The following is a 13748-nucleotide window of genomic DNA, read 5'->3' as shown; positions in this document are numbered from 1 at the left end:
GACAGAGACAAGGACCTGCCCCACCTGTGGTACGGGGAAGTGCCCCAGGAATCCACTGGGTTCTTCCCTTTGAGCTGCTGTATGGGAGGAGAGTGAGGGGACCCCTGGACCTGGTAAGGGACAGTCGGGAGGAGAAGGGGGAAGACCCCTGGTGGATCTCTTCCCTGAGATGGGAGCCAATCCTCCCGTCAGGTGTGCCCCGTTCAGAGTCCCCACTCAGCTGGGGTTGCATCCCAATGGAGCCTGCTCCTCCCATCCCAACACAAGACTGCTGCCTGGGATCAGGCTCTTGTGCGCAGTTGGGTGATTGGTTTCAGAGTAGCAGCCGTGTTAGTCTGTGTCCGCAAAAAGAAAAGGAGGACTTGTGGCACCTTAGAGACTAACCCATTTATTTGAGCCTGAGCTTTCGTGAGCATCCGATGAAGTGAGCTGTAGCTCACGAAAGCTTAGGCTCAAATAAATGGGTTAGTCTCTAAGGTGCCACAAGTCCTCCTTTTCTAGTTGGGTGATTGGCTTTCCATGGATGGAGCCACCCGGACCCCTTCCTTCCCCGGCCGCATGTCACCACTCCCACCCCCAAACAAGCCTGCCCCACCCCCACCAGTTTCTGCTCCCTGTGTGACCTGGGGCCAGCGGGCAGGGAGGAGGCACCGAGCCAGCAGGGCCACAGCGCGGCAGCGACGCGGGACGTAGGGAGAACAGGACAGCGCAACGGGCTCCGTGCGACTGCCCGTGCCTGTGTGAAGACGCCACTGCTCCCTGGCCTGTCACTTCAGGTGAACCCCAACCGGTGGGGGATGGAGCCAGCTGCAGGGACTGGGGAGTGGGACTGTGGGGCGCAGCACCTCCCCGCCCCTGTGCGGGAACAGCACCCTGAGCCCCGCTGCTGGCAGACAGGCCAGCGGACATCGGGCCAGGGTACTGGAGGGGATGGAAGACACTTGCCCCCAGAGGCTCACGTCAAGCCTGGGGACATCTGAGGTCTGTGCTGTATTTTTTAAATACAATGTTGGCAACCCTAGCCGGCTGGGAGGAGTCACCCCAGCGCCCGACCCCACACCGCGCCTGGCTGGGGAAGGAAGCCACAGCTCCACACACAGGCTATGGTCCTCGGTGGGGATCCCACGGCCCTTGGGTGCTGAACGCACAGGGCCCAGACACACAGCTGAGCTCAAGGCATCTGGCTCCACCAGCCGTATACCCCTGGTACCCACTGGGCGCGTGCTACCATAACCCACAGCAGCGAGCGCCCCTCTGCCCGCCCCCTGATCGCCATGGGGGGCCGCCGAGCTGTGAGCGCGCTGCTGGGGGCTGCCAGGGGGTGGCACCACGTGTGTCCCTGCTGTGAGGGCCTGGGGTAAGGGCCGTGGTTCTAGCGGTTGCCGTGGAGGCCGGGAACCCCCTCCTGTCGCTGGGTTCTCCTGGCACAATCTACCTTTTGTAGCCCATGTTGGATTCTATCCAATTACCATTTGCCTCTGTGTCCTTCACTTCTCTCTCCTCAACATTTGTTCCAAGACCTTGCACACAGCTGATGTCAAATTAACAGGCCTGTAGTTTCCTTGATCACCTTTTTCCCCCGTCTTCAAAATAGGTCTTATGTTAGTAGTGCTCCAGTCACAGGGTACGACCCCTGAGTATACAGATTTATTAAAAATCCTTGCTATTGGGCTCCCAGTTTTCTATGCTGGTTCCTTTAGTATTCTTGAATGGAGACTATCCAGGCCCCTGATTTAGTCCCATGAAGACAGTGGTCCCTAATCTGTGGGGCACACCCCCTAGGGCAGGCATGAAGGAATGTTTGGAGGGCCGGGCCAGCCCCCATGGGAGCAGGGAAGCAGTGCCACCCAGCCCCACTCTGCCCCCAGCTCTGCTCCGGCCCTGCCTCTGGCCCCAGCCGCACCTTCGGCCTGCAGCTCCCAGCCCCACTCCTGGCTGCGGCCCCCAGCTGCAGCTCTGGCCCCGGCTCCCAACCACGGGCCCACCCTGGCCCCAGCCCAGCCCTGGCTCCGAACCACAGCTCTGGCCCCACTCCCAGGCCTGGCTCTGGCCCCGCTCCTGACCCTAGCTCCCGGTAATGGAGGCAAACCAATTTCATTACAGGTAAGGGTTGGCGAGAACTAAAAAGTTTGATGTATTAAGCTGTTTGACTTCCACCTTGGATGTGGTATTTTTGTATTTCCGTAACCTCGTTCCCATTGGCCCTACTCATTGCCTCTACCCCCAAGCTCTTCATTAGCCTCATTAAAAACTGACGCAAAGTATTTGTTTAGGTGTTGGGCCATGCCTAGATTATCTTTCATCTCCACCCCATCCTCAGTGCTTGGTGGTCCCACTTCTTCTTCCCTTGTTTTCTTTTTACTTCTAGAGCTACAGTACCTTTTACTAGTGGTTTTAATTTCCTTTACAGGGTCACCATCCAACTCTGCTTGGCTCTTGGCAGTTCTCACTTTATCCCTACACTTTCTGACCTCCAAGAGGCAGCTTTCCTTGCTGATCCCTCCCTTCTTCCATTCCTCGTAGATCTTTCTGCTTTCTCTTTAGCATGACTTTGAGATGCTTGGTCTGCAACCGTTCCCTGTGAATTTTCTCCCCTTGCTTGGGATGCAGGCTTCAGATAGTTTCTCCAACTTTGACTTAAAGTAACTCCAAGCCTCCTCCACATTCACATCCTTGAGTTCGTCAGTCCAGTCCACTTCCCTCGCCAATTCCTTTCATTTTTTTAAGTTTACCCTTTTGAAATTTTTTAAAGTTTACTCTTTACCCTTAGTTGCAGATCTGTTTTGGTTTATCCTTCCATTTAGTTTAAACTGAATTAGCTCATGATCATTCAAACCAAGGTTGTCCCTGACAACCAGCTCTTCTATGGCTTCCTCACTACTCACCAACACTAAATCGGAAACAGCATCACCTATTTATAAGGTCTAAATACCAAACACCCTCTCACAATGCTAATATCTGTCTTAACAACACTAACACACAGGCAAGCCAGCCTGGTTCCAGCTATGTATTTCTCAGTGATCACTGAGGCCTGGGGCCCAGTCATGAGCTGGCACCTGCTGGGCCAGCATCTCACACACACTGCTTAATATAGCTCTCCTATCTGATGATTTTCATAGTCACAGAGTCTTACAATGCAAATGCTGAAATATCGCCATATAACATGGGACACAGATGGTGTATGTGAGATGAATGCTGGTAGCAACTCACGAGCGTTCCATACATTCTAAACCCTCAACACATTCTTATAATTCTAATACAGGAGCTCCTCACTTAAAGTCGTCCCGGTTAACGTTGTTTCATTGTTACATTGCTGATCAATTAGGGAACATGCTCGTTTAAAGTTGTGCAATGCTCCCTTACAACGTCGTTTGGCAGCTGCCTGCTTTGTCCACTGCTTGCAGGAAGAGCAGCCCATTGCAGCTAGCTGCTGGGGGCTTGGAACCAGGGTGGGCCGGCAGCTCCCCTATCAGCTCCCCACTCCCCTAAGTTCCCTGTGGGGCAGCCACCCAGCAGGCTATCAATTGCCTGCAGTTCAGCTGGCCCTCCCCCTACTGCCGTGTGCTGCTCCTGCCCTCTGTCTTGGAGCTGCTCCCCGAGCCGCCTCCTTTCTGGGGGCGAGGGGGGCTAATGTCAGGGTGTCCCCCTCCCCCTTGCTCCTGCACCCCGTGTACCCCATCTCCATAGAGCAGGGGGACACATGACAGGGCTCAGGATGGAGGAAGCTTCCTGGCAGCGGCTGTGGTCTCAGCTTGCTGATTAACTTAAAAAGGCAATGTATTTAAGAGTGGGTCAGCATACTTAAAGGGGAAATGCGCATCTCTCTCTCTCACACACACTGTGTGTGTGTCTCTGTCTCTTTCTGCCATGCTGTCTCCCCTCCCTCCATTCCTGCTGCTTTGTAGAGTGAGAGGCTACATTAACAACGAGTTAAGCCCTTGACGGCTCAGCCAATTGCTAGTTCATCATTTATCAGTAAGGCATTCCCTGGGAAACATCCTGCCTTCTGACTCCACCACCTCAACCAAGCTTCACAATCATCATTGCTGTGTATAGTATAAAATTGTTTGTTTAAAACTTATACTCTGAGTGTGTGTGTGTGTGTGTGTGTGTATATATATATATATATATATATATATATATAATATAGTCTTTTGTCTGGCAAAAAAAAAATTTCCCTGAACCTAACCCCCCTATTTACATTCATTCTTACGGGGAAATTGGATTCGCTTAACATCGTTTCACTTAAAGTCGCATTTTTCAGGAACAGAATTACAACGTTAAGTGAGGAGTTACTGTACCTGTTTTAACGACCCTAACACCCAGGTGAGCTGGCCTAGTTACAGCTCTGTATTCTCAGTGGAGACGTGGGGATCTTGGCATGAGCTGGCCCCTGGTCTGCCAGCATCACAGTCAGCCTGAGCGACAAGGGGGGAAATAACATTTCCAATAGTTCCCACGTGTTAAGGCCAGACGGGTCTGATCTCCTGTAAAACACAGGCCAGAGTATCTCCCTGGCTGAGTCTGGCAGGAAGCCCATAGCTCATGGCTGAGCTAGAGCATGAAGGTGCTAGAGAAGGGGGGGTGGGGGAAAGGTGGGGTGGTCCGTGAGCTGGCAGCAGGAAGAGATGTCAGCGAGACAGCTGGAGAGTTGGGCTTGACTGGGGGAGGAGAGGTAGGTTGGGAGTCACTGGCTGAATGGCCAGATACCAAATCATCAGCAAATATTGACCTGCTTTGCTTTTCATCTGGAGCAGAGCATTTGCCTACAAATTCTTATCATTTCTCTACTTCTCAGGGCTGATTAACTGGCCACCGGCATTTCTTAGAAACTAAGCTGCTGTTGATTTAAGGGGCACATGATCTTGCCCCAAATCAGCATTCGTCCCTGCTGTGGGGACACTGATGCTCTGCAGGCAGCCCATGGGGAGAAGCAGTGAGAGGCAATGGGGGTGCAAAGGGAAGGACCTTCCTGCTCACAGACACATTTGCCATGCTCCAGATAATTGCATTTAGCTGGCATTGGGGCAGTGCAGTGTCGGGGAGGGATTGGGCCCTAGGACCAGCCTGAGGCCCAGCAGAGCAGCTGCTTCCTATCAAGGGCTGCCAGGGTTGGGAAGTAGACGTTCAAGCCTCCCCAAAGTAATGTCACCCCGACCCTGCCCACAATGCATCCCCTGCATCCCCTCTCCAATGCAGACGTCGTCAGCTGCCTCCAGAGCCCAGATGCCCGCTCACCCCTTCCGGCTGGGCAATGGCCGCCACTGCCCCTTCCCCAGCAGCCACTAGTCCCCACCCCTTCCCTGACCCCTTCTGCAACGCAGCAACATGCTACCAAGCCACCGCCCTGCACCAGCTGGGAAATCCGGGGCTGGGACTTAAAACATAGGGAATCTGAGTCATAGAATCATAGAATCATAGAATATCAGGGTTGGAAGGGACCCCAGAAGGTCATCTAGTCCAACCCCCTGCTCAAAGCAGGACCAATTCCCAGTTAAATCATCCCAGCCAGGGCTTTGTCAAGCCTGACCTTAAAAACCTCTAAGGAAGGAGATTCTACCACCTCCCTAGGTAACGCATTCCAGTGTTTCACCACCCTCTTAGTGAAAAAGTTTTTCCTAATATCCAATCTAAACCTCCCCCACTGCAACTTGAGACCATTACTCCTCGTTCTGTCATCTGCTACCATTGAGAACAGTCTAGAGCCATCCTCTTTGGAACCCCCTTTCAGGTAGTTGAAAGCAGCTATCAAATCCCCCCTCATTCTTCTCTTCTGCAGGCTAAACAATCCCAGCTCCCTCAGCCTCTCCTCATAACTCATGTGTTCCAGTCCCCTAATCATTTTTGTTGCCCTTCGCTGGACTCTCTCCAATTTATCCACATCCTTCGTGAAGTGTGGGGTCCAAAACTGGACACAGTACTCCAGATGAGGCCTCACCAATGTCGAATAGAGGGGAACGATCACGTCCCTCGATCTGCTCGCTATGCCCCTACTTATACATCCCAAAATGCCATTGGCCTTCTTGGCAACAAGGGCACACTGCTGACTCATATTGAGCTTCTCGTCCACTGTCACCCCTAGGTCTTTTTCCGCAGAACTGCTGCCTAGCCACTCGGTCCCTAGTCTGTAGCTGTGCATTGGGTTCTTCCGTCCTAAGTGCAGGACTTATCCTTATTGACCCTGCACTTATCCTTATTGAACCTCATCAGATTTCTTTTGGCCCAATCCTCCAATTTGTCTAGGTCCTTCTGTATCCTATCCCTCCCCTCCAGCGTATCTACCACTCCTCCCAGTTTAGTATCATCTGCAAATTTGCTGAGAGTGCAATCCACACCATCCTCCAGATCATTTATGAAGATATTGAACAAAATCGGCCCCAGGATCGATCCCTGGGGCACTCCACTCGATACCGGCGGCCAACTAGACATGGAGCCATTGATCACTACCCGTTGAGCCCGACAATCTAGCCAGCTTTCTACCCACCTTATAGTGCATTCATCCAGCCCATACTTCCTTAACTTGCTGACAAGAATACTGTGGGAGACCGTGTCAAAAGCTTTGCCAAAGTCAAGAAACAATACATCCACTGCTTTCCCTTCATCCACAGAACCAGTAATCTCATCATAAAAGGTGATTAGATTAGTCAGGCATGACCTTCCCTTGGTGAATCCATGCCGGCTGTTCCTGATCACTTTCCTCTCATGCAAGTGCTTCAGGATTGATTCTTTGGGGACCTGCTCCATGATTTTTCCAGGGACTGAGGTGAGGCTGACTGGCTTGTAGTTCCCAGGATCCTCCTTCTTCCCTTTTTTAAAGATTGGCACTACATTAGCCTTTTTCCAGTCATCCGGGACTTCCCCGGTTCGCCACGAGTTTTCAAAGATAATGGCCAATGGCTCTGCAATCACAGCCGCCAATTCCTTCAGCACTCTCGGATGCAACTTGTCCGGCCCCATGGACTTGTGAACGTCCAGCTTTTCTAAATAGTCCCTAACCACCTCTATCTCCACAGAGGGCTGGCCATCTCTTCCCCATTTTGTGATGCCCAGCGCAGCAGTCTGGGAGCTGACCTTGTTAGTTAAAACAGAGGCAAAAAAAGCATTGAGTACATTAGCTTTTTCCACATCCTCTGTCACTAGGTTGCCTCCCTCATTCAGTAAGGGGCCCACACTTTCCTTGGCTTTCTTATTGTTGCCAACATACCTGAAGAAACCCTTCTTGTTACTCTTGACATCTCTGGCTAGCTGCAGCTCCAGGTGCGATTTGGCCCTCCTGATATCATTCCTACATGCCCGAGCAATATTTTTATACTCTTCCCTGGTCATATGTCCAACCTTCCACTTCTTGTAAGCTTTTTTTTTATGTTTAAGATCTGCTAGGATTTCACCATTAAGCCAAGCTGGTCGCCTGCCATATTTACTATTCTTTCGACTCATCGGGATGGTTTGTCCCTGTAACCTCAACAGGGATTCCTTGAAATACAGCCAGCTCTCCTGGACTCCTTTCCCCTTCAAGTTAGTCCCCCAGGGGATCCTGGCCATCTATTCCCTGAGGGAGTCGAAGTCTGCTTTCCTGAAGTCCAGGGTCCGTATCCTGCTGCTTACCTTTCTTCCCTGCGTCAGGATCCTGAACTCAACCAACTCATGGTCACTGCCTCCCAGATTCCCATCCACTTTTGCTTCCCCCACTAATTCTACCCGGTTTGTGAGCAGCAGGTCAAGAAAAGCGCCTCCCCTAGTTGGCTCCTCTAGCACTTGCGCCAGGAAATTGTCTCCTACGCTTTCCAAAAACTTCCTGGATTGTCTATGCACCGCTGTAGTGCTCTCCCAGCCGATATCAGGAAGATTAAAGTCACCCATGAGAATCAGGGCATGCGATCTAGTAGCTTCCGTGAGCTGCCGGAAGAAAGCCTCATCTACCTCATCCCTCTGGTCCGGTGGTCTATAGCAGACTCCCACCACCACATCACTCTTGTTGCTCACACTTCTAAACTTAATCCAGAGACACTCAGGTTTTTCTGCAGTTTCGTACCGGAGCTCTGAGCAGTCATACTGCTCCCTTACATACAGTGCTACTCCCCCACCTTTTCTGCCCTGCCTGTCCTTCCTGAACAGTTTATAACCATCCATGACAGTACTCCAGTCATATGAGTTATCCCACCAAGTCTCTGTTATTCCGATCACGTCATAGTTCCTTGACATCACCAGGACCTCCAGTTCTCCCTGCTTGTTTCCAAGGCTTTGTGCATTTGTATATAAGCACTTGAGATAACCTGTTGACCGCCCCTCATTCCCAGTATGAGGCAGGAGCCCTCCCCTCACAGACATTCCTGCCTGTGCTTCCTCCCGGTATCCCGCTTTCCCACTTACCTCAGGGCTTTGGTATCCTTCCCCCGGTGAACCTAGTTTAAAGCCCTCCTCACTAGGTTAGCCAGCCTGCTGGCAAAGATGCTCTTCCCTCTCTTCGTAAGATGGAGCCCGTCTCTGCCCAGCACTCCTCCTTCATGGAACACCATCCCATGGTCAAAGAATCCAAAGCCTTCTCTCTGACACCACCTGCGTAGCCATTCGTTGACTTCCACGATTCGACGGTCCCTACCTAGGCCTTTTCCTTCCACGGGGAGGATGGACGAGAACACCACTTGCGCCTCCAACTCCTTTATCCTTCTTCCTAGAGCCACATAGTCCGCAGTGATCCGCTCAAGGTCATTCTTGGCAGTATCATTGGTGCCCACGTGGAGAAGCAGGAAGGGGTAGCGATCCGAGGGCTTGATGAGTCTCGGCAGTCTCTCCGTCACATCGCGAATCTTAGCCCCTGGCAAGCAGCAGACTTCTCGGTTTTCCCGGTCAGGGTGGCAGATAGATGACTCAGTCCCCCGGAAGAGAGAGTCCCCGACCACCACCACCCGCCTTCTCCTCTTGGGAGTGGTGGTCGTGGAACTCCCAACCTCAGGACATAGCATCTCATGCCTTCCAACCAGTGGAGTCTCCTTCTGCTTTCTCGCCCCAGACATATCATCTGGTCCACTCTCCGCAACGATACCTGTGGAGAGAACATGAAAGCGGTTAGTTACCTGTGTCTGTGTTACTGGAACCCGGACATTCCGCTTACCTCTTCTGGAGGTCACATGTTGCCAAGCTTCTTCACTAGCCTCTTGGCTCCTCTGTGCAACCTGCTGAGAGGAACAGGGCCAGGATGCTGGTTCTTCACCTTCCTGCTGAATTCAATGGAAACCTGCGTTTCCGAGAGACTGGTGACTCTGCCACCGAATGAATCTCCAGCCTGTCCCACAGCAGCACTGCAGAAAGTGAGGAGGGAGGAACCTTGCTGCAGATTTTACGGCCAGCTTGGCCCTGAGGATGGGGTAGAGATGTGCAAATCATCAGTATTTTGGTTCAGTGACTGAACTGAAAAACCAAAAGGAAAAAAATTGAGACTCTGGCAAAAAGAAAACATTTTGTTTCAGGTCAAAGAAATGTTTTGTTTCATTCTTGATGTTTTCAAACCTTTTTAAAAGTTTCTGTAAAATAAAACTCAATGCAATGCCAAAATGGCTTTCTCAAATGGAAAGTCAAAATGTTGCATTTGAGAAAGGCCGAGACAAACCATTTCAACATTTCCAAAATGTGTTCATTATAATCCAACAAAACCATTATCCAGAATTGACCTGAGTTCAGGAATTTTTGCAGTCGACTTGCATCTGCATTTTTCAGCACAAAAATAATTTGTATAAAAAATTCTCTATACACAGGGTCCTAGCCAGAGTTACCATGGGGTAGTGCTGATCGGTGTTCATGAGTGGGTCTCTCTTAAGAAGAGACCATGGTATAACGGTATCTGAGAGCTGCTGCCCCACACCCCATCCTCTCCTACAGCCCCCTGTTCCCAGGCGGCACCCACGTGGGAATGTGGGGCAGAGCTGAAGGCTCAGCCACGCAATCCCCCTCTCAGTGTTGAAAGAGAACTGGAGCAAATGAGTGAAACTGCAGCTCTCAGCCAGACCTTCTATGTGAGAAGAATACGGACCCCTGAAGAGCCCACTTTCCCCACCCTGCCTGGGACTGCAGGTGCCGGGGGTCCCACAGTGAGGCCCAAATTGTTTAGATATTTTGGCTCTGCCCCCCCTTTGGTGCCTTTCACTGAACTTCTGGGTGTTTGACCATCCCTAAGGAGGGATCAACAGCTGCAAAATGAGCCAGAGGGTCAACTGGTCCCCACAGCTATTGGCTTCTGGGGGTTGATCATATTTATTCTATAATATATGATAGTCAGGGTGAGCAATAAAGCAGCTGCTATATGTGCAGGGGCTGATAACAGATTCCAGAAATGGCAGTAAACTGTGAATCAGTGTTTGCTGATGGAAACATTTCTGAGGCAAACCTTTGGAGACCAGGATGTTAATTGTATTTGATGTCTGTTGCAGGAACTGGTAATTAATGAAGATGACAGGTCATTGGTATGTGTTTTAGTACAGCTAAATGGAAATGGAGACATCTAGGAACAAAGAACATAGGCCAGACTTACAGGATGCAGGACTCTGTCCTGTAAAAGATTTGGGGGTGGGGGTGGATAATCAGCTGAACATGAGCTCCTGGTGCGACACTGTGGCCTGAAGGGCTCATGGGATCCTGCGATGCACAAACAGGGGAATCTCGCTTAGCAGTGGAGAGGTTATTTTTTCCTCTGTTTCTCTATTTTTTCCTTTCCTTTGGCAGTGGTGCCTCTGCGGCTGGAATCCTATGGCTAGTTCTGGTGCCCACGGTTCAAGAAAGACGTTGATACCTTGGAGAGGGGTCAGAGAAGAGCCACAAGAACAATTAACGGATTACAAAACCTGCCTTATTGTGATAGACTCCAGGAGCTCAATCTGTTTAACTTAACAAAGAGAAGGTTGGGGTGACTGGATCATTCTATCAGTACCTACATGGGGAACAAATATTTAGTGATGGGCTCATCAGACTAGCAGACAAAGGTGCAACACAGTCCAGTGGCTGGAAGTTGAAGCTAAACAAGTTCAGACTGGAAATGAGGCATGAATTTTTAACAGTGAGGGTAATTGGAACAACTTACCAAGGGTCTTGGTAGAGTCCCCATCACTAGCAATTTTAGAATCAAGATTGGATGTTTTTTAATAAGCTCTGGTCTAGGAATGATTGTGGGGCAGGTCTCTGGCCTGTGTTTTACAGGGGGTCAGACGATATGATCACAATGTTTCCTCCTGGGATTGGAATCTATCCATAAAATTCATATTAGGAGTCAGCTGGTGCTTGAAAATGAAATGAGTGAAGTTACCACTTGTCATGAATTCACAGGGTCTGGTCTATGCCCGACCTTTTTAAACAGTCTCTGGAGCACAACCCCTTTGGTCTGTTGGACCCCAAAGCTCCAAGCTGTTGCAAAAGGGCAAGCCCACAACTTCAATGATTCCAAGTCTGGGCTTTTGGCTCCAGCAGCCACCATGTCTGTCTGTGGCTCCCTGCAGCAAGTCCACCTGAAGCCAGACTCCTGAGAGCGACATTTTACCCCTTCCGGATGTAATGCACTTCAGTGTTTGCAGCAACACTGGGTGACCGTCTCAAAACATGGTAACATTTATTAGTCACCGGATATCCAGCAGCTGGGAGAGTCTTTAGGCCAGCATGAGCGGTAAGCTTTGGACAGAATTCACCTTGGGGAAGCCAGGGCTTCGCCATACCCTGCTTCTCTGACCTCCTTCTTCTCTCTTCCGCTCTCTGAGTCCCAAAATGAAAGCTGCTGTGTCTGTGAACCCTGCTGTTAACAGGGGCCCCTGACACCTGCAGTCCATTGTCCTCCTGCTGCCAACCACGCTGAGTTCACATGTTCAGCCTGCCTCGACTTCCCAGTCATGAAGTGTTAGTGGCCTGGTCTTTGGCTCTTCCTTCGTGACGCCCGATCCTCCTCTCACCTGTGCAGGTTCTATTCTGTTCATGTTCATGATTCTGGTCTCCAACCTGAGAGCCACGGGAGTCAAACACCTCATCCCTTCCCTCCATTCCAGGGGAAGCATTTTAACCCCTCTATGCCCAGTGAGTAACTATGCAAAGGCCAGTGGGTAAACTGAAATGCACAGAGTTCATAAAAACATTACAGACCATTCCCAGTTCTGTCACACCAGGAGAGAACAGAGGCCCAGTGTGGGGATCATTTGTTTCAGACTGGATCTCCCTTATTCCCGTCATGACAGTGTAGGGACTAAGGCCCCAAAATTATGATTCATTGTTATTTAAGCTTTGGCTACACATCAGTGCCTTTTAGTAAAGATAGGACAAAGGCCCAAGAGAATTAAATAAAACCCTCAAAGTCTAATGGCAGGATCTTCAGAGTTTCTGAAGCCTTCCACAAGAGTGCAACACAGCCCAGAACTAACCTGTCAAACTAACTTGAGATTTTTTTTTGATGCAATCACAAATTTGGTTGATAAAGGTAACAGGGTTGATGTAATATACCTGACTTCTGCAAGGCATTTGACTTGGTATCACAGGGCATTTTGATTAAGAAGCTAGGACCATACAGACTCCACATGGCACACTCTGCGCCAGAGCCCAGTAGAAACCTAACCCTGTGGCAAAAGCCCCCACACGGTAACAGGAGCCATGATGACCATATCAGAGAGTCAGTAAATATCCCCAGATATAAGCAGCCAAACCACAGACATGTGAGAACAGAGTCACGTATAGTGCAAGTCTTACACCGCTGTCATCTTGCTATGGTCAGCACCTAGATACCAGGGCAATGGGCTCCCTGGAAATACAGTAGAGACGGACACAAGGGAGCGTGGGGAGCCCATTACAGGGCCAATACCTCGGCCACAGGCAGCACCCTCCAGTTATAATCCAGTCGTTGTGGGCCTGATTTTCCAGTCTGAATTTGTTTAGCTTCAACTTCCAGCCACTAGATTGTGTTGCACCTTTGTCTGCTAGATTGATGAGCCCATCACTAAATATTTGTTCCCCATGTAGGTATTTATAGAATGATCACTCGTCACCCCTTCACCTTCTCTTTGTTAAGCTAAACACATGTCACCATATGCACTAGGTGCAAAATGCCGCCCAGTCAGGATGGTGCATTTCCCAGTCTCTGCACAGGTGTAAAGGACAACACCCAGTGCAGGGCGCTGACTAGCCAAGCACAGGGTGCGTGATGGGCTGAGTGGCTCCCTGGGCTTGAGGGTCGGGAATTGGAAAAGTTTTCATTTTACCCTGCACTGACGGGGGCCAGGTCCCAGCTGGTGTGACTCCATTCACTCCAGTGGAGCTACGGCCAGTTTACACCCGCTGGGGTTCCAGCCCCAATGATTCCAATGGAGCTCTGAGCAATGCCCACCCGCTGGGGGTCTGACCCAAGGACTCCAATTGCCCTACACCAGACTGTACCCACTGGGGATCCTGCCCACTGACTTCAGTGGGACTCCAGCTGATTTGCAAATAGAGGAGTGGCCAACAGAGGGAGTTTGCCTGGGAGTTCACCTGCAGGGAGTTCCCGCAGTCTTTTTTTGCCTTTCTAGCTTCTGTGAGCAGTAAATACAACATCTGAAGAGGCTCTTAGAAGGAAGACAATATGGATAGTGAGCGAGCAGCTGTTGTGACCTGCACAGGATGTTCCACGTTTGTCTTTCTCCCAGACAATAGAAGCAACTTTGTCTGTACGAAGTGCAAGATGGTCTCCACACTGGAAGAGAAGGCTAAAGGACTAGAGACCCAAGTATCAACCCGGTGTTGCATCAGGG

This window comes from Lepidochelys olivacea (genome assembly GCF_965140295.1).
Source record: "Lepidochelys olivacea isolate rLepOli2 genome assembly, chromosome: 1".
In the NCBI taxonomy this organism is placed as follows: Eukaryota; Metazoa; Chordata; order Testudines; family Cheloniidae; genus Lepidochelys; species Lepidochelys olivacea.
The sequence above is the reverse complement of the archived record's forward strand: the minus strand, read 5'-3'. Positions refer to the sequence as shown.